Source organism: Apis cerana, linkage group LG16 (assembly GCF_029169275.1).
Source record: "Apis cerana isolate GH-2021 linkage group LG16, AcerK_1.0, whole genome shotgun sequence".
NCBI lineage: Eukaryota > Metazoa > Arthropoda > Insecta > Hymenoptera > Apidae > Apis > Apis cerana.
In genome coordinates this window covers 494,379-516,995 of record NC_083867.1, presented here as the reverse complement: position 1 = coordinate 516,995, position 22,617 = coordinate 494,379, and the positions used below count along the sequence as shown (strand labels likewise).

The 22,617-nt window shown below is 21.7% G+C and overlaps 2 long non-coding RNA genes across 3 annotated transcripts in view; one reads left to right on the top strand and one right to left on the bottom strand.

Moving 5' to 3' along the window:
* LOC133665611 (uncharacterized) overlaps positions 1-22,617 on the top strand; it is a 94,521-nt gene that overhangs the window by 5,612 nt on the left and 66,292 nt on the right. Inside the window, exon 3 of one of the 2 annotated variants that reach the window (XR_009832982.1) lies at positions 20,557-21,274. The exons of the other annotated variant lie outside the window; for it this stretch is intronic. This is a non-coding gene — a long non-coding RNA (uncharacterized LOC133665611). The remainder of the gene's footprint in view (positions 1-20,556; positions 21,275-22,617) is intronic. 2 annotated transcript variants of the gene reach the window in all.
* Positions 7,234-9,012, bottom strand: LOC133667492 (uncharacterized). Its single transcript, XR_009833147.1, has 4 exons — positions 8,835-9,012; positions 8,563-8,612; positions 8,118-8,499; positions 7,234-8,041 (listed from the first exon to the last, which is right to left on the bottom strand). It is a non-coding gene; the product is annotated as an uncharacterized LOC133667492 (long non-coding RNA).

Sequence of the window (22,617 nt, the reverse complement as noted above, 5' to 3'; positions counted from 1 at the left end):
ACTTATGTCTAATTTATTGTTTAAATCGTTTAATAAATAAATACATAACATATATAATTGGATTATATAATATATATAATGTTATATAATATAACATATATAATAACATATATAATATATAATTAGATAGAAGAGTCATTTTCTAGAATGTTAAATGTATTTTGGTGAAAGGATATTAAGGGAATATTTTTTTTTGAAGATTTCATCTGTCATAAGTACAGAGACCATACTAATATATGTTAGATATACTTTCAGATATATATTCAGATCATAAGCTTTCTTTCAGCATAGTTTTTTTTTATAAAATTGTCGCTTTTTTTCAATAGTAATTAAGTTTGGTGATATCTAATGCCTTTTATGTTGCTATTGCAATCCATAGATATTTACTATGTAGATATTGCTTTTAAAACTGTTAGACTACATATTGGATAAGCTGAAATATAGTATGTTCTATCTTTGATTGGTAAAATCTAAGACTATAATTTTGATTACCTTATTAGAAAGATCGACATTAATGCGTTGACCTTTTTCTCTGTTGATTATTTTATAGATTATTTTATAAGTTATTCCATTGCTTCGTGTAATAAATTAAAAATTCTATTTTTCAAAACTTCAGTTAGATTTCATTGCGAAAATCATTCAAATTTAAATTATGTTTTAAATCTTGTTTAAGCGTACTGATAGGATGTGTTATGTGAATTAATTTTCATAGTAATATAGTAATAATATCTATATATATCTACAAAAGATATATCTACAAAAGACCATTAAAGACCATTATTGGTAATTCATTTTCCAATAGACCATGACTGATTTTAAAAAATCAACTAAAAAAAAATAGTATTTATAAAAATTAGTTTCTTTATTAGATAAAGAAAGGTGTTTACTATCTCATTAATAAAAGTTTATGTAAAAAAAAAAAATCATTGCAGTATTTATATCCAAATGTATGCTAACAAAAATGGATATAGATATAGCGATTAATATCAATAATACTATAGAAATATATTAATATTTCATAGTATTCAAAAGTGGAAGAATATATATATATATATATATATATCCAATTGCATAAATTATTCATTGAATGTAATTAAGGAGTATTTCTCTTTCAAATTTGTATGATTCTTTCTTTTGATGATAAAATGTCAAATATTAGATAAGATATACAACAATTCTTAACAATATTATAATATTATTCTTTAAATAGAATAATAGAATCTTTAAGAAAACTTTTAGATGCAGTTGTTTTTAATAAATACATAACATTTTAATAATTACGTAACAACAAAATAAAAATTTAAATTAGTACAAGATATTATCCAAGTTTTAAAAGAAAAAAATACTAATTCAAAGAAGATAAAAACTATGAAGTTTTTAGAAATTATTCAAAAATTAATATAAATGAATATTAAATCTTGATTAGAATAGCTAAACGATTTATGTTATATTCATCTTGTTCAAAATTGAACAAAAAATATCTCAAATCTGATTAAGATATTCAATAACAAACAAATGTATTTAACTGGAATATGCTTTCTATTACTATATAACTTATACTAATTTATCAAATGTTCTCATGAACAAATTATAAATTATTAAAAGAAATGAGAATATACCTTCAAACATTATTATTTTAATTTATACCAAAAAAAAATAAAAAAAAATTATTTTGTTCTAAAATTATCAATAGCAAAGAAGAAATCTCAATGTTTTGGCAGTCAAGATTGAGAGGTTGATACCAATAATTTGTCTTCAGATTATTTCAGAAACATGAAACGAGTTAGCCATTTTTTAATTTGTTAGAAGAAATCAAAAAATCTTCGCATTTCGATGGATTATATCTTTAAGGGTTACCATCACTAAAGTTCTAGAGATGCAAGTTATTGAGGTTGTCGAGATTTTGAACGAATAAATCGGAATAAAAATAGAAATTAATTTTTGTTTCCATTAATTCCACAAAAAAGAGAATCAAAAAGAAAAATAACCTACAACAATATAATACAAAAACTTGTTGGATTTGTAACAAATAAAATTATTTATAAAAAAATATATTGTAAGAAGAGAAAAAAGGAAAACAAGAAATCGATATAGAGGGAGAAACGATTTCGATTCCTACTGTTTTCTTTATGCTAAAAATGAATTCATCTTTGTTGTTAGAAAAACCGTCAATGATTGAAAAATTAAAATAATTATATTATAATTATTAAAACTATATATTATGATGATGAAACTCAATTTTAATTTTGAGAATAGATCATTTTCCCAATAAATTTTGATACAGAAGATTAAAAATATTCTTTCGATCTCTGGAAAAAAATTATGTAATTATGATCGATATAATTTTTTGTTAAAGATAAAAAATTTTAAAATTAAAATTTTAATTTCAATTTGAAGATTTTCTGCTAATTAATATGAATGAAGATTATTTTAAGTACTAATTTTCTTGAGAAAAATTCAATTAAATTTTTCAATTTTTTAAAAATATTTGTGAATAAAAAAGAAATTAAATTAAATTAAAGAAATTATTTTCAAAAAAGAAAAAAAAAGTATTCAAAAACAAAGAGCAAAAAATGAGAGAGAAGACAAGAATAAAGGAAAGATTTCTAAACATTTACAGGAATTTTATCAACATTATGTAGAACGATTGATAAAATAACAAAAGATTGAATTTTCAAAATTAGTTATTGAGTTTCAAAATGTGTTCTTAAAGAATTCAGATGAAATTGGAAAATATGCCATCGTTCAGGATAAAATCAATATTAAAGAACATTAATTTATTAAGCAAGTACTGCAACAGTTGCCTTATCTTCGTGAAGAAATAGATGAATATCAAAAAAGATATTGAAATAAAAAATAACAATTAAAAATTAATAGAAAAATTGAATAGTTCCTGATTTTATCTGATTGTATATGTTAAAAGAAACTATAATAATACATATACATATATATATATATATATATAAATAAAAAAAACAACGAATATAATAAAATATAAAAAAGATTCTTATCCATTCTCAAAAATAGAAGAAATTGATATTTTATTTTATTTCTGATTTTTTATCGTTAATCTTTAAAATATTTATTGAAAAAAATAAAGAGCAAATTTTTTTTAGGAATTGATAATTTAATAATGCCATTTGGATTTTTTAACGTTCCTGCCATATTTAATGATATGTCTCGCACTCGCTTATATTTTTGCGCATGATAAGAACCAAAAAAATAATCGTAATTTTGGATTCGTAATGTACAAAATTCTTTATTTGTAAGAATTAAGGCGACAAGTATTTTTTGAAAAATGATAATGTTCAAAGTAATGTGCTTTTGATAAATCATAATATTAGAACTTGTGAGCTTCCTGATGTTAATCGAGGATTAAAGTTTTTTAATTTTCAATCAAAGCTAAATGTATAATGCACTGTTGGTAAGTTTTGAAGGAGAATGCTAAACATTTTCTCTGCCACATTGATATATATTTGATAATAGTTAATATATGTGATGAATTTCAATTATAAGAATTCGACTATGTTTGTCTAGATTGGCTTATCTTGCTAGACTCTATATTTTTCGGATACTTATGCAATAACGCACAATAATATTTTTCGAAATAGTTCTATCAGCGCTTATAAATTTTAGTTTTTTACTTTTAGTTTTTTACTTTTCCGTTTTTCGCAATTTTTTCTTTTAAGTAATTCCTTACATTTTTATTACTTATGATAATAACTCGAAGATAGGGAATGAAATTTTGTGGATGGATGAGAATTTGGCGTCATGGAAATCTCTAATTTTTGAGGTTCTAGAAAACTAAGAAATATATTTTTTTTTAATTATTTATTAATTGTAATAAATTTATTAATCTACCGTTTATTAAATACATTATTAATATATTATCTGTTTAACGTAATGACTTTCGAAATCTTGTCCTCAAATTTCGAAAATCGAAATTCCAACATTTTGTTCATCTTCCGTTTCAATATATTCATTTTATATATATATATAAGCAAATGAACTAAATTATTATTAAAAAATTACTATTATTTACATTGAATAAGATTATTTACAAGATATCTGTATCTTACATTAAATATTAGATACTAATATATATTTAATACTATTAAATTATTTATATTCATCATTTATCTCGCAATTTTCATTTTTTTTGGTTTTTCATTTTCTTCAATGATTAATATACAATTCGATCGATTGATTGTTTGAATACAACATTTTCTGTCTTCATTGACATCACTCTTATTATGCCATCTGTTCCTAGATATAATTCTAAGATGTTCAATTTTTATTCTTTCATAAGAATGACAATTGTTCTTGATTATGATTAATAGTGAAACGAACAGAGTTTTCGCCAGTTTATTTTTTGTTATATTTGATGCTATCATTCAAATTTGCTTCATCTTTGTCAGAAATGCTGGATCATCTGCTGGATCAAAAATTATCTGCTTAATTTATTAATGTTCTGAAAATAATGTTTTAAGGTAAACAAAGATTATCAATCAGAAATTAATTGGAAGAAAAAAGTTCGAGTTGAAAAGATATAGAATTATAAATAAATAATACATTTCAAATAGTATACAACTCTTGAAATAGGTACTGTTCCTTAATGATTCTACATAAATATTTTGCTGATTTGATATCCTTTTATAACTCATCAAAATGAGCATGAGAGGAATTTTATGTTTAAGTACATAATTTTATATATTTTTGTTTAAGAATTAAGATATTATATATGACAATATTCCTATTTCGTTTACGCTCTTTTCACAAATAAAATTTGTTTCTCTATATGTAAACATCATTCTCTACGCAATGAATTTAAATAATTTGAAGACGCTTTTGTATTAAAGATCAATGATCAATTCAAAATGTACTGATTTTGTTGCAAAATATATAAATAGACATAAATGTCTTCTTAATTACTTTATTTCAGAAACTTTTCTTTTAAGAAAAGAATCCGTGTAATCAATCGTGTAAAATAATAGAATCGATGATATCCGAGCTATAATTTACCTGTTTGATATTTTCCACTACAAAGGTGTTATGTTCCACTACAAAGGAAACATCTTACCTATACAATGTTCACTAAACATTATATTTATTTATATTTACTGAAATTGGTCAAAAATAACATTTATGCAACAACAACATGTTATATTTATAATTTATTAAGTCGATGAATGGATGTTTATTTGGATATCATAGAATGCCTTTACACGAATAAAAAAAATGAAAAAGAAAGAATACTTTTAATAATCTATCGCTCATCTTGATTAATTCTTTATTTACAAACGAATTTAATGATGTCAATGAACTTAATTTGATTGTGCCTTTGTTTTTTGTTTTCACCACAAATTTCTTTGAAAATGCCTTATTTTATGTCATTTTGTAAAAATCAATTATTTTCCTTTCTCTAATGATTATAATCCACTCTCGATCTTAAATGATTCATTTGTATTTTGCTTGAATAGAACCTGAATCATATATTCATATATTTTCATATATATTCAAATTCTTATTTTTGTTATAAATAAAATTTCTCACTCTTTAAAATTGCTTCATTTGATCAGATAACTTTGTATTTGTGATGATTTGATAATTATTTCCTTCGAAATAGTGATTCAATTATTTAATTGGAATTGGTTTTTCTGCTATATCAAATCCCTATGAAATTTGCTATTAACAAATTTAATTCACCAGATGATAAAAGACAAAGTTCATATGTCAATAATGTTTCACACGTATCACTAAAATTCGAAGTTCAAAGAATTCTTGTTGTCTTTGATAGTTCTTGCTGTTTTTGTAATTCTCATCTTTGAATTTCCTTAATAATCCTTGAAAATCCTTAATTGAGCAGCAAAGGAAGTTCTCTAGAATGTGTCTAAGGGATTACGCCAAGTTACTTACTCCCAAGTAAGTTGTGTTCTCAAAAAGCTATTTTGCACATATTTGCAGTAATTCCTTTCAGACGAACACTGATTGCCGTTGAAATATCATTTCAGATACCAAAATCATATTGACATTCCAGCTATATCGAATTGTTTTTAAATATACAAAGCAAATTATTACCAAAATTTTCTCTTAAAAACCGGCAAAATCATTCTAAGTTTTCTGTTCATATGTGGATACCATTTGTTCAGTATCTAAATTTTTTTGAAAATAAATGTATCTGAAATTCAATAAAACACAAAATTTCAATTTCATGCTTATCGTAGATTACTATTTCGTTCTATTTTTCACTTTCATGATACTTTTTGTCTATTTTCAATTGTGATCCTCTGATGTTTAACCAAAGATGGATTCGTCAAGGGATGCAATAAATAATCTATCATATCGTTTATGTGTAAATATCATTTTGAACTTTATGTTTTTTCTATTGGCAATCAATTAAATTTTTATTCTGACGTTTTTTATATTCATTTATGCGCGATTATCATAACAGCACATATTGTATTAGTATGTGTTATTTACTGTTGGTCGATCTACAGTATTGCTTTCTCAGTTTGTGTTCTCAGTTAAACATTATTCTTATTGACCTCTATCTTTCTTCAATAAAATTTATAAAGTATTTGAATATGATCTTTTTTTGATTTATTATTTGATTTTTTCATTGTTTATTTGTTTCTATCCAATTTTTGAATGAATAATGAAATAATTATGAAATCCAGAAATTTCAACCAGTTTCCTTAAAGTTTTTATAATACGGACAAATGATTTCAATGATGAAATTTTGTTTAATCGTTTTGAATGGGCGGTAAATTTAAAAATGCATTCATATGGTATTTATATAATACGATTTTGACAATGATTTAATATTGTTTCGATTGCTTTTTAAAAAATTTAATGTCTTTTTTATTCTTATTACAGAATTTATAATAGGCAATAATATTTCTACATATTCTATATACGGATATATTTCTACATACGAATAATAATTTATTTTGATAATATAAATGAGTCTTGAAAAATGTCTTAAAACTCTAATGATTCATTGAATTTTAAAATCAACTACGAATAATTCAATATCTACTTACGCTGATTATCTGAATAAAAACAGAACTTATTGATGCGAAATTTTTTTCTTACAAATTTGTACAAATTTCTTATTTTTTTAATATAATCTTTCATTACATAATATATATTTTTAAATATTTTAAATATTCTATCTCGCTGCCTAATCCTAAGTAATAGTATTAATCATTAATTTAATCTATCTTTGATCGCGTTAAATTTTTATTATGTATCCGATTATAAATGCATCAGCAGTCACTGATGTACCAATGACTAGTACCAGACTAGTAAATTTTTTATAAAATCGTTTGAAATCCTTGATTTCATGTTTTATTAATGATATTAATTATAAGGATTTTAATTTGTCTTCTATCGTGAATTTTTTTGAAATTCAAATTAAAGTATATGTAAATGAACAGATTTATTTTAAAAAGAGATTTAGAAATTAATAACATTTATTTTACTGGTTACTGGATGTTGCATTCTGCTCTCTGTTTCCAATTGTCAATTTGATTCTATTCGGATATTATTAGTGATTCAAATCTCCAAAATATGTTATTGTTTGTGTTAATTTTACACATTGTTTTTTAGACTTTTTTTCAAACTTTATTTTAATATATTTTAATAATTGGATGAGTTTCGTTTATTGATGTTGATGTTGATTCTGATTTATTCGAAGAAATAATAACTTTAGTTTTGTTAATTCCATCATTGGTTATGATAATATCTTGAGGATACAAGATGACGAGTTTTCTTTTTTCATAATTTTCTTAAATATACCACTTATCAGCACTTATCGACAATCGAATACAAAGCTAATCGATTCCGAAGTTTATCTATTCTTTTAGAATAATGATCTCTTCTTATAATCTCCTTTATTTATACTCTTTTGATGTTGAGATTACATGACTGTTATTTCTTCGAATCGCTTTTCTTATCGACATAAACGTTTATCTGTTACCGATGATGATTTTGCGATTTTGGCTGAGATAATTATGAGATTATACAAGGTATAGCATCACTGAAACCATTATTACAGGCTAGCATAATATATTACTATAAGCCTCTATAATCGAGTATTTAAATAAATTTTATACCGCTTTCAAGTTGGTGGAGGTGGCATATTTTTCTTTTGCCTCTTTTGCCTTTCGTTCCACTATTTCTTTTTGCACCATCATTATATTATAAAAGAAAATCACTGTATTTCATTTCTATTTCTAGCACTTATTGCTCGTGAGATTTATAACAAGCTTATTTGAAGAAGTTTCTAAAATAGAAATCTTTTTATTATTATCGGCCTTCATCTAAAGAAAGAATAATATAGTTTGAGAAGATTATCGTTTTTAAGAAGAGAATACGTTAAATCAACGTATTTGCAATTGTATATTTTTAACTTATTTCAACGAAACCTCATTCCAAGAGTGGCATATTTCAGATACGGTTGACTCAACAGCAAGCAACATTTTGTTTCGAGGAAATCTGTAATAAATATGGATTGATCAATCCCTTATTAACATCTTGATATCTTAATATATTGATTACCAAGTCAATTCCTTAAGGATGTCGTGAATTACATGCTCTGACACGATCACCTAGAATAGAAATATATTATGATACGAGAAATCCAATTCTCATATAGACATGCGTACTGTATTTGTAATATAGTTCACTTGTTATTCAGAAAATATATCAAGCAAGTTACAAGGATTAGTCTTTATATATATACAAAAATATAACACTTTGAAGGAATTGTATATTGCATCTAATGATCCTCTATTCAGATATTAACATTATCATGAGGACGAACATCTTACCAATGTGGATTTTATGACGACGAGAGATCTATTTTAATTTTCTTGGCATTTCTCATCTCAGAACACTCTTTCAATTGCGCAGTGATAAGCTTGCATAAGTTTATATAGATTCTGATGTGATATCCAAAGCATCCGGTTAAAGTTTGTATCGCATAAAAGATGAGTATCCTTTGCGCGAATTTCTTATCCCTTGTTCATTCAACAATTTCTCCAACACTGAAAGAATCTTCCCGATGATGTACTGATTAACGAAGCTTTAGAGTTTATTTCTCTCATTTTGTCGATAGAAACATACTTCATTTCAAAAGAAATAAAATACTTGAAACATGTTATTGCAGAAATTAGAATGAAAATAGAATTAAAGCTATTTAGAATTTATTTCTATTTATTATAGATATTTTATTATAGGTTTTTTATTGATTGCAAAATCTGTGCTTAGTTAAAAATAGTTAAAAATAGAATATAATATACCTGGATCAATATTTAAATATTTAAAGATTTAAAAACACAATCTTTTATTTTAATATATTCTTCATAAGAAATTTATTTTAAATGTGGATGTCAAATTATTTTGCAATTTCAAAAGAAGAATAAGAAAAATTTTTTACTTCTCGAAAATATTAGGAAAGACATAGATTAATTATTAATATAAATAAATATAAAGAATTCCTAACAATGGCTGCTAGAATATTTTTACTATATCTTTACATATAGAAATTCTTATTTAAAATAAACCATACAACTTTATATTGATTGCTATCCTTCAAGAATTCACTGATTATTTGATTTTAAAAATATAGCATTAAAAAGAAAAAATATTAATGATGATATTAAGAAGACTTTACATTAAATTATAAAAATTGTCTATGTCAGAAAAAAAAGGAAATAAATATAAAAAAAAAGAAAACGTTTTCTTGATTATGCTGTGGATGATTTGTAAAATTCCAGATTTAAAAAATTGAAAGCTGATTCAATTGAAATGCTTTGATAAACTTAATACTTCATTAAAAAGTGAGAAGAGTCTAATTAACTACAAATAGATAGTTTCTCTATATACGCATTGTGTTCTGACACGATCATCTAGAATAGAAATTTACTATGATATTATGAGATCCAATTCTCATATAGACATGCGTATTCTGATGAAATTTTTAAAAAGAAGGAGAAAAATAAAAAACTAACCTAACAAGACATGGCGCAATTTTCGCCTGTTATAAAATACTATTTTTTAAAATATGTGAAATTTTCTGAAAAAGAATTACTTCAAAAATCGGAATCGAAAAATGGCGAAAAGTTGACAGTTATAAATGCTATCTGAAAAGAAGATGCCACAAGTTTTAAAGGGTTGATTATGATTCAGCAGAAATCAGATATTTTGGAACGAATAAAAAAATTATTCAAAATACATCAGCAGTTTTATTAGATCTCTTCTTGACAAGATGTAAAAAATTAGTGTTGAAATGAGTTATAATAGAAATTGCAAGCGAAAAAAAAACCTCTTTTTTTAAAAAAAGAGCAGAAATTCTAAAGATTTATAACATTATAGTTCTCCTTGAAAGAGTATGATTTACTGAATGTTTCTAATGTTTGATTTATTGAATCTATTTCTAAAAATTCCAAATCGGAAATCGATACATGTTAATTGTGTATTTTACAAAATAGCTTGAGTTAATCTCAAAGCAATAAATAACTCACAATTGTTAAAATTTTGAACATTTATTGATAATAATTTATATATTTAATACATTATAAGCTATTACAGAATGTTTCTTGAAATTCATTGCGATCAAAAAGCAAATTTCAAGCTAAGAGATTAAGAACTAATGAAATTGTTTGGAATTAAGAAGTCAAAAATGATTCCATTACTTCTAATCGGATGGATTATTAAAACGTCTAATCAAAACATTGCCTCAATAGTTAGCAATATTTATCGCAAAAAACATATAATTAGATTTTTTATTACTTTTTGCTTATTGTATTTCATTATATGAGTTGACACAAATATTACTAGCAAATATTATACAATTGTGAAGAATATTTTCTCCTATTAAAGAAAAGCATGTTACAATGCGTATTGAAAAAATAAAGAAAAGAAAAAAAATCTATCAATTCGTAAGGTAAAGATATAACTTATCGAATCTGACTTTCATCAAAAACAAAATAAAGTCGTCAATGTAAATTGATTGACAAGATACAAAGTTCATAAATAAAATAAAAAAAAATTGGATTCACGATGTAATCCTCTTTTAAGAAAAGATGTTCTTCATTGCAGAATATTAGAGCAATTAATTAAAATAAATTCATTATTATCGATGTTTCTTTTCGATCATAAAAGAAATGATACGGAAGATTTCGATAAGGAAATCGAGTTTTTTTAAAGCATATCTTCTTCTTGAATTCAGATTCAGAAAAATTATATTTTCACAATAGGATCCGCTATAACTAATAGTGATCTAATAACAATAAGTACCATTTCACGCAAAAAAATACTTAAATTCCTATTTTAAAAATATTTCAAATTTCTTTGATATAAGAGGAATCTTTCTTATGAATTGGAAGCGCATCTTGGAGAATTTCATCACTAAGATTTGAAACCTGAAAAGATGTCAAGAAAGAAGAATACAAAATAAAATATTTAAATGAAGGACGAGAATATAGATTTGGTAAACATAAACAAAAGAACGAATATTTGAATATAAATGTCTTGCTTGGGATTTTGGTGTGATTTTCGCTAAAGAATGAATACTGAGATTCGTTGTCTGAAAAAGACCAGATGTATATATAAATTTTTTTCTCAGATAGAAATATTTTATAGTACAGTAAAGAATGAAGCTTGTCGTAACGAGATTTTCGCTTCTTTTCTTTTTTAGAGAAGATAATATTATATAGATATATCATATTATAGATATATTATATATTATAGATAATATTAGTCAATATAAATTATGGCATGGGAAATGACAACATTTTTATTGTTATAAATTAAATGAAATTATTTTCTGAATACGAACATGTGCTCTTTCCCTGAGAAAATATTATATCGCTTTATAAATAACGAAATAAATAATTATAAATAAATTACTAAAGTATAAAAATTTGTAAATAAATAAATTCGATAGAAAATTTCTATCAAACGTAATAATATTATAATTATAATTATATAATATACTTATTTATATTATATTATATAATAATTACGAACGTGACAACTACAATATGGAGCATCATGATCAATATAATTCGCGGTATAGAAGATGACATCAAAATTAAAAATATTGATTTAAATCAGTTACGGAATAGCGAGATGTTGCTTTTTGCTATTCTCAAGAATATTATATCGTATGATATATTGTTATATAGACTAATTGTTATGGTAAATCATAAATCAATATTAAATTGTAATTAATATAAATTAATTATGGAAGAACGAATTTCAGACAGATGCAATAATTATAATTAATAATAAAATATTATATTTGTTATATAAATGTTATGTTAAGGAGAACATACTTCAATTGCTCTGATTTTGATATTGTTAAAAACATTGTCTTGAGTTTACATAAAAACATGTTTATATAAAGCAATTACGTTTTTTCATTAAAATATTATTAACAAAAGATTATGTATAAAGGATTATGATATAAGAATATATTATTGACAAATATGCGAAATAAGAATTTTAATCAGTATTTGAATGATTTAATGGATACAAAGTAAAGTTATTAGAAAAAAATCATTTATGCGTTCATAATAGTCGTAAATCTCATAAATAAAAATTATGCCAAATAATTTGTGAAATAATAATCATGATAATAGCGAGATATATTTTTATTTCTCCACAATTTTTCTGTTTTATGTATAAATATCAATCTCAGGATCTAGCCGAAATTATTTATTTTTCAATATTCATAATTTTCATTGTAGAGAGCATTATACATGCCAATAATCAAGAACAACGTATTTTCTAATAATAGGCAAAAGTGTTATAATATTTTTATTTAATACAGAATAAAATAAAATAAAGATTTTTATCACTCAATATCGAAAATTCATTGATTATGTATTACGTATTCTTAATTATATTTTATTTTGTCTAATTTAGCTTTATTTTAACAATTTTTTCACAGATTGATTTTTAATCTATTTTTGAACTAAATGAAAGTAATTTAGCAAATAATCATAGCAAATAATATTTAATAACATAAAAGCAAATATAAATGAACATAAAATAAAATAATAACTATATGTAGTATGTTGCTTATTTCTTAACAAAAATTTGACTATATCAATTATATGTTTAGCATTTAATTTCAATTCAAATTTATCAAACATCTCATCATAGTAACAAAAAATAAGCAATAAAATGAGAAATTTTTGTATTATTCATATAAGTTTTTTTAAATCATGTTTGATAAAAGACAATAACAATACATGATAATCTTATTTCGCTTCTTTTACAACTTATAATATAATTAACAATTACAACTTATAATTTTCGTACAAATTTTCGTTCAATTTATATAGATTTTTATACGATAAAATAAATAATTTTCAGAACTATCAACTATTAACTGTTATTAGTATCAATTCATTTTGGCATCTTAAATATATTATTTTATTATAAACGACTTTTCTTTCACATAAAAAAAATCCATAAAATCATATGTTAAATTAATAAATTTATATAAATTTATGTTGAAAATTTAAATCTTTTAGATCTTGAAATTTAACTGATTGATATAGAATTGATAAATTGATCTAAGATAAATGTATTATATATAAATATTTATAAGATTCTTAAATTTACAGTTTTGTTTTAATTTTCGTTATAATTCACACTGGATATATAATAACACATACTCAATTGTTATTATTCATATTATTATCATATTATTCAATTGTGTTATTAATACGAAAATTATCTCTATTAATTATCTCTAATTTAGAGAGCTTCAACATTCCAAAAATTAGGAAGGATATAAATATAATATAATATAAAATATTCTTTAGACAATTGAAATTACGATAACATTATTGATAATATTTCTATATTTATTTAATATTTATTATTGTACATCGAGCATTATAATTTCCAAGAAATGTGTTATTATATTTTTGTATTAGAAGGATCTAAACGATTTTTTTTGTTAATAACTTTTTAATAAATTAAAACCTTATTAATGGAGGAAAGTATATGTAAGGAAAAGTTGTTCAGAATAATAATCTTGATGAATCTTAATGATATTTTAAGATCATTGAAATCAAAGAAAATTGAATTAAAAAGGCTATTCTTAAATAATTATTATATTTTTCTTTTTTTATTCTTGATGTATAATATAGTGAAGAAATTAACATATTTTAGTATGTAGTTTTAATTAGAATTTAGTATATTATAATACGTAAATATATTATAGTATGTAGGATTATATACATATGTAATATATTAATAATATATTAATTTAAAATTTATAAAAATGTAAATTATTAGAATTTACAATTATAAAATCTTTTATTTTTTTCTTTTTTTTATTATTATTATTATTTTTATTTTTATTATATTTTTATTATTATGTTATTATTTTTATCTTATACTTTTGAATTTTTCAAATAGTTCTTTTAAAATACATGTAAATTGTAGAATTTATTTGTACATTCAACAAAAAGTACTTAATATTTCAAAAAAATTTTCATTTAATCATATGGAAAATATATCATCGAACTACAAGTCATTTAAATTCAAATTTAATATTAAGCACACATTTTCATATTAGATTTTAAAAGAAATCTAAATAAAGTTCAGCTTTAAAATAAAACTAATCAATTTTAGAAAAATAATAATTGATTAAATAGTATGTTTGAATTACCAAAAATTATAATCAGATCGATCATGAAAATCATTTAACAAACCAAGTAAAATTACAAAGAAAAGAAAAACAGCAGAATTTAAAACTATTAAATATAGACGAAATAGTTTTTGTTGCTCAAATGAAATTCCAATTTTTGAGAAAAAGAAGTCAATATTATTTAAGGAAATCAATTATATTTTCTTAAATGAGCCAAAACATATATAAGACTTCTTATTTAAAAAAAAATAATGAAAAAAATATCATTAAAAATGTTGGTTAAAATTGATCTTTTAAAACATCAATATTTAATTATAAGAAGTTCTAATAAAATGTTTTATTATATTAAATATTCTACAACATATTATTAAAAGAAAAAGAAATTGCTATCTAGAAAAATTATTCATATTATATAATATTGATTTGCGTTGAAACAAATCTCCAAAACTTAATTATATTATATATTATATTTAATTATTTATATATTATTATATTATATAATTATACTATATAATATATATTATACATTTATTGATTTTCAAATGTGCAAGTTTAAACGAAGATATAAGTCATTAATTTTAATATATCAATAACTTCAAATTATAATGAAAAGTGACAAATCTCAGCAAAGTAATTTTAACTAGACTTTTGAAAATGAATTCAATTCTAATGAACATATATTCTAATAATCGTTTGTTTGTTTGTTCTTCTAAGTAAATTATGTTATACAAGTAGCTCTCTTATAACACGATAGATAGGTTCCTAGAAAATGCCGTGTTGTGTGAAACTATGTTGAGACATTAAAAAAAGGGAGGTTACGCTCCGAAAACTTATTAAAAACAAATTTTAAACTTATTTTAAATTATTTTAAATTTTAAACTTATTAAAACAAATTTTTTAAAAACATTTTTTTTAATTTCATATAAGCAACTTAATTATTATTATTTTTATATATTTTTATTATATATTTATTTTTATTATATTTTTATTATATAAAAATCTAAATGTATGTATAATACAAAACAAAAAAAAAATATTATTTTCATTTACTGCAATCTTAATTTAATAAATTTCTTTCTCATCATTATTCAGTATAATCAAAGAAGAATTTTTCGATTGAACAATATCACCTTCATTTTCATAGCCTTTTTCTTACCTTTCTTTTAAATTTTTCGCACCTTCTATCCTCTTTCTGTAATTTTGGTTTGTTTGCTGGTTCTTACAAGATCATTGTAGATGTCATGGTATGGAGATAGATAATTTTACAACTTTCTTTTGAATTTTCGGCTTCTTTCAACGGAAGGATTTGCATTTAAGAAAAACAAATGATTCAAAATTTTCAGCTAAGCTTAGGCCTTCTTGTAATTTTTTTAGTGTTAAATTATTCACTTCACATTCTTTATCAATGCTATTGTTTCAGAATTGATTTGATTTACTTCGAATTCCATTTTTATTAATTCCGCTTCATCAAATTTTTTTTCCAATAATAAATCTTGAACCTCCTCAGTAGCCATATCTACGAAATCTTCGCCTACAATTGATTTAAAAAGTTTTAATATGCAACCAATTTCATTTTCTGACGATTCAAATACGTTTTCTATTTCAATTAAAGATGATCATATCTCTTTCTAACATGCATTTGTTTGCATGCAACATTGATATTTCTTTAAGTTTTTAAGTCTAATATTTTTTAAAATGTTTGTAAATTTTAAATGCTTTTTAATGATATTATCATACAATAGAATTCTTTTTTGAGCTATCATCAATCTAAATTTTGAGTGCCTTTTCCATTTTCTCAATTATTAGCGCCTGAGAACGAAGATTTTGCGAATGCCAAAGATTCTACAGCAATTGCTCTTATTTTTTTCCATTTTTTTTAATAGTCTGGACTGTTGTTTCATTTAAATTAAGACTTTTTCTGATGTAATGTAAGCTTTTTCTCCTTTTAGAAAACGATCCAAGATTTATATCTCTATTTCTAAAGAAATAAATTTCGTCTTAAAATAATATGTTGTTTTTTTATCTTTATCAGACATGGCTTGAGATTGAAAATTAATTTTTCAAAAATTAGTCTTAAAAACGAAAAAGTCATTCTTTAACACATTATAGCTCAATACAAACTGCCGATCGTTTGAGACACTTTTGTCTTCAGGCCAAGGAAATAAAAAGAAATAAAAAAAGGTCTTCTATTAGTAAGATAATTATAAGATTATAAGATAATACTCGATAAAAGTATAAGACATCATATATTTGAAAAAAAAGAATTTTATATTTTATCATATCATACTATATTTAAAATATATAATAAATATAAAGAAAGAAATTATATTATAGATAATTAAAATATATAATTAATAGTTGTAATTAAACGAACATAAATAATTAGAATATTAAAATGTAAAGAACATATAGAAGATATTTATAATATATACATAGTTAATCAATTAATGAAAATATTTTATTAGAACAAATAACAAGCGGAAGCTTACATATATTCGCATCGTTTTAAACAAAGGAATAAATACAATAAGAAAGTACATATGACAACATCATCTGCACTATATATGTGCGAATTATATTAAACAAAAAAAGCATTTTCAACGCTCTTAATCCGAATATCAAAATTAACATAAAATCATAAAATACCTAAAAATATAAGTGTATTATATCAGAGAAAGCAATGGTATATTAAATTGACCTTATTCCTAAACTTTTTAAGCAAATATATAAATATTTGGGACTACCTAGACTTTTCATGAAAACGTCTGATAACATATTATTAGTTAAAACATACTCTAATTTCACAATATCAATTCACGTAGAATTTTCCGAACAAAATGATGTTTAATGTTTAATCAATATGTTTTGTTCTTCCATGATATACAGGATTACTTTCAAATTATAGTACATTCTAATTAGCGATGAATTATATGAATTAATGATGAATTCAGTCAAAGTAATCCTGAAGACTTTTGATATTCTTTTTAAAGATTAAACCATTCTCAATTGTGCTCTTAAAATATCTGAGAACTCATTTGGCTGCTGATCAATGATTAATCAATCATTAAACTGGTTCAGCATACTTATTGAAATTATTGAAAAATGCGATATTCGGCCGGATGCACATCAAAGATCCTATATGGATATCTTTTTATTGTAGCAATATCAATCTCCTTCGGTTTATCTAATCTTTTACTCTTGTTCAATATATAGATATAGGATTTGACTCTTGCATATCAAAACAATTCAATAACTTTTCAATATGCTTTTTGAGACATCGTTATCTTTCTTGACGTTTAAATAAAATCAATACCCAAACAGCAGTTGATTCTGTCCTGTCCACTCATTATTATCAAATTTATTCATCAGAATTTCTTTTTATCTCTGATATCCAATTTAAATTTTGATATAAGAATAACATCAATATATATCATTATAATCATTATATTATTATCTCTCTTGGCAACATAATAATAGGGATTCAATTTTGATACCATTTCCATTTATCTCAGAGCTTGATCAAAAATCTTATTCCAAAAATCTTATTTATTATTGATGTCCAAATCGTAAATGTCGTAAATCGTAGATACTCTTTTTTAGTAGGTATACCTTCTCTTTGTCTTTATTCAAAGTTTTAAGTTTTTTGAATCTCAGCTTAATTAACTATCATTATTATGATCAGTATACTTTGAAGTTTTTTTTAAGATTTGGTGGTTATAGTAACTCCATAAAAATAGTTTCATTTAATTCTTCATTCAAAAAGACAGTAGATACATTTAATTGTTGTATACGAAGCCCTTTTTTCAGTGCTAATACCATCATTGCATGTATGGAACTCATACGCAATTGAAAAAAATAAAGTCTTAATGCCTGATTAAAGTTTTGATGCCTTCTTTTTAGGAATATGCTTTTCCTATAAGTCTTTTTATTCTTAATATTTTCGTCCATTTTATATTTATAATTGAATAATTTTTATAACATTTTTATATTTTCAATTATATTCCAATATAATTTTTTAAAAATGTCTTATATTCTTGCATATTCTTGGCATATTGCATTTTTCAATTATACTGACTCTGATCTAAACAAATTTTAATTGAAAAGTCGGCATTTATGAATGAAACTATAAAAAAAAATTTCTGTATATCATGTCGCTTAAATTTATAGCTTAAATTTATTCTTATTGCGGAGGTAAAATTTAAAATTTAATATTAATTTATTAAAAATACGATATCCAATATCAGTGATTGTTATAAAGACTGGCACGGTTTTTTTCATGAAAATGTATGCATTAATGATTATAAAAAAATTAAATATTTGTAATTTCTATAAATGGAAATATAAAGACTGGAGAAAAGTACGAATTCTTTCGAACAATTATAATTACACTTGAGAATTTGAATAATTATGTAATGAATCTGTAAGTTATCATAACGAATTATATAATAGTCGAATGTTATTTAATATAATATCGGTATCTTAAGTCAACCAATCTTTTTTTTTTAATTTCTTTTTTTTAATGTAAAATCGCATTATTATACATATTATATGTATAAATTCAGTCAATTTTTAGATACATTATTAATCCATTTCTTCCTCTTATCTTTAGGTCATGAAACAAATTTAAAATAAAAGCAATACCTAATAATAATAAATACAGATTTTCAGAAATGAAAAATTTTTCAATTTTCTCCATGATAGCTATCTCAAATTATTTACTACGTTATTATTAAATTAATTCAAATTGAATTGCATTGTAAATTGCGATATAAAATATATTAACAATAGATTCACAATACAAGTTTATAATGTGAAAATAATATATACAATAACATATATGTTAACTATTTAAAGACTCAATAAAATTCTTCTGCCAAAAAAGTTACTGTTCGATATATAGCTATACGAAGAATTTTATTAATAAATTCAGGTAGAGAGTCATAATATTTAGCGATCTCTATATCCGTTCAGCCGTTCCGCCAAAAATTGCATTTTTGATAAAAAAAAATTAATAATGACATCATTTTTAGCGAAAAAGACAATCGATATTTTTCTCATTTTTTGGGAAAAAAATTTTTTTTTCCATCTGATTGTTGTACATGCATATCGATTTTATTCTATTCAGCTATGCAGTCATAATTATGTCTAATTAATTCTTACAAATATTCAAAAGTAAATATTTATGTAAAAATATTTAATTTAATATTTAATTAATATTTAATTTATTAATATTTAATTTATCTATATTTAATTTTAATTTTAAATTTTTGTTAATATATTGTTGCAATAATTTCTTCTAATAATTTTAAGAAAAAGAAAAATGATTTTATATTCGTGAAGTGCTACAACGCTCAATGAAATACACAAAAAATAAAAATAATTAATTTGATTGTATTTGATTGTATATATATTATTAAATTTAAGAATATTATGCTTCTTAATGGTTTTTTTTTTAAAATCTATGTTCTTTTACTGTCCTATTTTTTATTGTTTTGAATCTTGTTTTTATATCAAGGCAAATTTTAAGCTAAACTCGTGAGTCAATTTGATTATTATGATTCCTATCTCTATTTGTTTATTTAAAAAATCAAGGGGAATTCACACTATTCTTTTATTTTTTTTTCTTTCATTATTTTCTTTTATTATCTTCATATTATTTTCTTTTATTTTTTAGAAAAAGAAGTCTTATTGTTATCAAAATAAATAATAATCAAATACTATAAAATAACTATTATAATACTTTTATTATAAAATCAAAACTCGTTTTTCAAACTCTTTGTTTAATAGATTTAATTGTTCTTTTTTTTTCTAATTTTTGCTTATTTAATAGGAGATTATTTAAATAGGAGAAAAAATTTTTTTATTTTCTTATCGGATAGATGGTGCGCCTTGTGGTCGGTTGAAAAAGTTATACCATCAAAGAAGGAAAAACGGGAGAGCACGTAAAATCTAAGCATGTGGAAAATAAGAAAATAAAAAACACTAGAAAAAAGTTAAGTAAAAATGATCAATGATTAAAATTGTTGTGGTTTTATAAAAAAATGTAAAAAAAAGAAGATAAATTAGAAAAAAGAAAAAAATTATGATGTAAATACAATTATAGAAAAAAATTGGAGAATTAGAGGTTAAATTAGAAAAGAAAAGAGATAAGAATCAGTATTTAAAAAGATAAAAAAAGAAATAAGAAAAATAAAAACAGAAATATAGAAATATTAAAAAAGAAGATTGAAAAGATGGAGAAGATCAAAAAATAATAGATTAAAAATATAAAATTAGGAAACGAAAAAAAGGAGATAGAAGAAAATAAGAAAAAATAAGATTAATAATTCTGGATAATAAAAATCTGGAACTGAAAAATATAAGAGAAAATATAAAAGAATATATATGAGTATTAATGAGAATAAAAGAAATAGTAGATAGAATTCTATAGGTGAGAGAAAAAAATAAAATAAATCTAAGAATCAATCGTATAAAAAATTAGAGAAAAAAGAAAAAAGGAAATTATAAATTTTTATATTTAATTTTTATCTTAATTTAATATTGAAATCACAATCATCAATAAGATGTTTCAAAAGATATTATGCTGTTATCCTTAAGGTAATTTATTTTTTCATTTATAAATTATAAGTCAATATTTATCTTTAAATCAAAATTAAAATTAAAATAAAGTTTATTTAATTTATTAATTCTCTCAATTAAATTTAATTATATATTTATTAATTAATAAATTAAATAATTAAATAAATTAAATTTTTTCCTTATCATCCTATAGTTAAAATTTTAATTAAAAATTTAAATTCATTTAAATTAATTTAAAGTCTGTTAATTAATTATTAAATTATTTCATTAGTTCATTCATTCAATTCTTCAATTAAAAGACATTTTATTATATTACCTTTGTATACAATTATTTAAAATTTAAATTCACAAATGAGATTGATCTAAAATTATATCCTATAAAACATTTTTTTGATAAACAAGTGAATATTTGTCAAGTTATTTTTAAATTATCTACTTTAATAATTATATATTAAATATATTTTTTTATTACTAATTTAATCATTATTACTATATTTTAAATAATTAAAAGAATATTTTATTATATATAATAATATTTTTATAAAATTCAATCTAAACTTTTTTATTAAAAATTAATTAAATTAAATTATTAAATTTTTTAAACTAAAAAAAATATTATCTTTATAACAATTAAATATAATTTAAAAATTAAATTTTTATTATAAAATTCATAGTTTATCGCATAAATTTTTAATATACAATTTTTAATTTAAAATTAATATAAAATTTAATAAAATTATTTTAATTAATTCTAATTAATTTTAAAATTATTTAAATAAATTTTATTAAATAATTTTATATCTAAATTAAATTTTTTTTTAAAAAGCTAAATATAATAATAAAATAATAAATCCGTTTAATTTGTAAATCTAATTTAATTTTTAAATTTATATTAATAATTTTATTGAAACAAAGAAAATGATATAAATTTATCTCATTTATTTTTGAGATCATTAATTATTATTAAAAAAATTTTAATTAACTCTAATATAAAAAATATTAATTTAAATTTCTATTTTTTTAAATTTAAACTTATTCATTTAATATTACATCAAATATTTAATTATTATAATTTTAAATCCTAATAAAAATATTTATTTTTTAAATAAATAAAATTAATTATTTAATTTCTTAATGTAAAAGTAAATTTTTATTAAATTAAAAATTTTTATTATAAAATTTTAATCTAAAAACACTTATCAGTATTTTTACTATGTTACAACTTATATCAATTTAAATGAAATTGACAGGTTCGTACACTTTTTAAAACTATTTTCAATTAAAAATTATTTTAATTTATTTTTAAATCATCTTTTAAATTTATTTTAAAATTAAATTATTCAAAAATTTATTTCATCAAA